Source organism: Lottia gigantea (genome assembly GCF_000327385.1).
Source record: "Lottia gigantea unplaced genomic scaffold LOTGIsca_27, whole genome shotgun sequence".
In the NCBI taxonomy this organism is placed as follows: Eukaryota; Metazoa; Mollusca; class Gastropoda; family Lottiidae; genus Lottia; species Lottia gigantea.
Genome location: NW_008708846.1, coordinates 1,841,424 through 1,845,323, shown reverse-complemented (window position 1 = coordinate 1,845,323; position 3,900 = coordinate 1,841,424).

Here is a 3,900-nt window from a genome sequence, read left to right as displayed (position 1 = left end):
CGGCAGGTGACTTGGTACGAATGGTGGTCAGCTTCTCTTGGAGTGTGGTTTGGTAATGGTCGATCAGGACCTGCGTGACCTTACAGAGCCATGTCCGATTGAGGGATCTAATATTCGCGTCGACAGCTGATGTTTTCATTGCTGGACGGATAAAACTATCCAACTCAGAGACTTTGCGTTTGAAGGTAAACGCTGGTTGGCCTTGCTGTTGAAGGGTAAGGATTGCCAAATGATGGAGGCACTGCAAAACTTGGAAGAACACCTTCACAAAGGGTTCTTCCTCCTTATGAGTGGGGACTGGTTGGCGTCGGTGGGCTGGTAGTCGTTTCTGTTGTTGGTCAGGTCGATGGTTACCTCTTGATTGGTAGGCTGTGTTGTAGGTAGGTCGGCGATGGGGTGGGATATAGCTGGATGGGTTGGTTGGTGGTCGGCGATTGGTAGGTGGTAGAGGTCGATGGAAGACAGGGCCGTTGTAGGGTACGTGATATTGGTTTGGTTGGCGATTAGTGTTTCTATTTCTGGCTTCTTGCCAGTGGTTGTTGTAGTTGGGGAGCATAATGAAAATAACTTGGGGTTAGAAGGGAATGTACAGCGGATGTAACAGGAGGAAACTGTATATGCTAGCGTGAAAATGTTGGGATCAAATTATGCAAATAAGTCAAACTGGGTTTGGGGATATATAAAGCAAGATGAAAAATGCAAAAGAATATATATTTAGGTGATAAATAACGCTAACAATGATGTGAAAAATTATAACAAGTAAAGCAAAAACTTACGCAATTGACACGAACCGGTTTTCGAAATATTATCCTTTTTCAAGTGTCGAGGAATGGTTATGAAATGACATTGAATTTGCGATTTATATAGTAGTCAGTTAATACAGGTTTTTGATTTTCAAAAAATTATTGAGTGAATCATGTCATATCTTTGATCAGTTGAGGATTAGGATTATTTTTGATTTCTTAATTAGTTGAGTCATATCTTTGATCAATTGAGGATTATAGGAATATTGGATTAGATTTTGATTATATCTGAGTAATAATTCAGGAGGATTAGATTATCTCAGAGTACAATTTACATAAATGAAAAACATAAATAATCAGAAATCAAGAATACAAAAATATAAAATAAATAAACATGAGAAATATTTGATAAAATAAGCGGGATTAGTGAATTGTAAATTGATTAGAACTAACGTTGAATTTTGATTATACCCGAGTAGTAATTTAAATGGATGGATTATCTCGGAGTATAATTTATGGAAGAAAAACATAAATAATGGCAATTAAATTTACTTGGTTAGATTAAAAGATTAATGCAAATTTTTTTGAAGAATGTTTGTTATATGCACGAGAAACAAATGTCAAAATCCTAACATATACAATATATACAAAAAAAATAAAATATATATAAGATGAAATAAAATATACCAAAGTCAAAATAAATTGTCTGATCTGGCCTGGCACGGACAGTATTAGATTTCGGGGAAGGGAGGGTTTGATTCTCCCAAATGTACAGGCCTAGGGTGGAGCAGACACTTTATTTAGAAATTAGGATTAAGGGTCTTGATATTGGGTTTTCTTCTGTTCTTATTCTGATCTGAAATTAGAAAAAATAACTCGCCCGATGGGCGAGAAGTATAGTATCTGTTATGTACTGATTGTTTTTAGTTTACTATGAACAATATTATCATTTAAGTTCTTATTTTTTGAATATGCAACTATCATTTTCTGCTTATAGACATGGGGGAATTTCTCTTGAAGGCTCTTATAGTGGGCATGAACTATCTTGCTTGCTCGATTGCTGGTTGTGTTAAACGGGACAACAAAGGGTGCTATGCCTACATTATGATGAATATTTAGTCCTATAGGTCTTGCTGTATTCAATGTCTCAATCCAAACTTGTCATTGTGCCATTATTTTTTATAAATATATCAGAATAGTGGCATGTTCAATTGTTCCGTCGCACTGTATACCAAGCTTAATGCATATTTACAACAAATATTGATTATTCGCTTAAAGGGACAGAGCGGAATCATCTCAGCTGGTGATATAAATCATCTCATCGGATCCGTCGCTTAATGCTAATATCGGAAAATTTCCGACTGCTGCGTCTTAATAAACCGTACTTGTGTCAAGGTCATATAGTTACCGTAAAGTACTGTACTACAGAGATGTCAGTGACTTCACCCGTCAGTGTACCATAGCCTGAACAAATGATGACAAATTCTCCAAGGATCAAAATAATCTCTTGGTTAATGCCCATGCTGGTATATTTGAAATACTTCATATGATCAACACCTGCTTTTTCAACTAGTCTCATCAGTTTGTGCAGTTTATGATTAGCCATCTTTGGTCAAAAGGCTGCAAAAAGGCAATTCAATTTCAATGGCAGTCCCTGCATGGTACTTTACAGCTGATTTCGGAATCTCACAGCCGCTTTGTCATTATATTTAACTGCACAGTTCTGCACATTGCTTCTTGCACAAAATGCAGAACATCCCCTCACTTTCAGAGTATGCCAATCATATTCTAGTTTTTTCATCAAAGCCTTGGGCTTGGCTGCTATTATGGATTTGGTCAGGTTATCACCACCTGATACAGAGTTGCAACCATACTGATGGCAGTTGTAATAGTGTGTGTAGCTCTGTTGTATCTCCTAAAGACCAACTCCACCGCCTTATGTGCATGGAATATCATTTCAAAGATTTGACGACAAGATACCAAATTTTGTAACTGCTTGGTAGAAATCGGTATTCCCACAAATATATTATTGACATAAATTTGTTTTTATCTTTTCCTGAGTTTGTTACATAACCTAAGCATGTTAGAAGCCTGGCATTTTGATGTCTTGAAATCGATCAAACTCTACTCGGATATTTTCATATTATGCCAATTAAAATATTTTCCATTTTATATTTACAGGTTTTATAGGTTCAGGATGGATGACCATGAAGAGTTTGATTTTAGGAAAAAAGAGTTCAAAGACCAGTAAATTTTCTTTAAGAACATAATGGAGACATTGTTGTGTTTTGTTTGCGTTTTTAAAAGAGGAAATGCTCTAATATGAAATCTAACACTCGTCAACTCGTCAAAAGCAGATATTTATATTTATGACACATTTCCTTACTACTTTAGAGATAGTATATCATTTTAATTTACTATAAAATGACAATTATGACTCGTTCCCAATGATAAAGAGCTGTGGTATTTTCATCATCAAATGAAAATAGAAATCATTGACGTTATTGTACATCATCGAATTAAAAATCATTAAAAACTTGTCATTGTGCCATTATTTTTATAAATATATCAGAATAGTGGCATTTTCAATTGTTCCGTCGCACTGTATACCATGCTTAAATGCATATTTACAACAAATATTGATTATTCGCTTAAAGGGACAGAGCGGAATCATCTCAGCTGGTGATATAAATCATCTCATCGGATCCGTCGCTTAATGCTAATATCGGAAAATTTCCGACTGCTGCGTCTTAATAAACCGTACTTGTGTCAAGTTCATATAGTTACCGTAAAGTTACATTAGTTTATGGCACCGCGAAAATGTCAAAATGAATGTTACTTGGAGATGCCAAAACTTACACAAGAACCCATAAGAACGAGCACCTATAAGAAATCTTCTATTACGCAAGGTGTTTAATACTTGAGTCCGTCAAGTAATGAGAAGTGTCTTGGGTCCATTTCTCTTATGGGAAACGTCTAACTGACCAAATTTTACCAACTTAACGAAGTATCAACAACCAAACCAACAACACAGAATCATCCAATTTGAACCAATCCAACTACCAACCAACCAGACGCCAGCACAAAAAGGAGTCTTCACCCTAACGTAACAGAAGTGGACTGGCAGATATACACACAAGGCACGTCTTACTCTTTA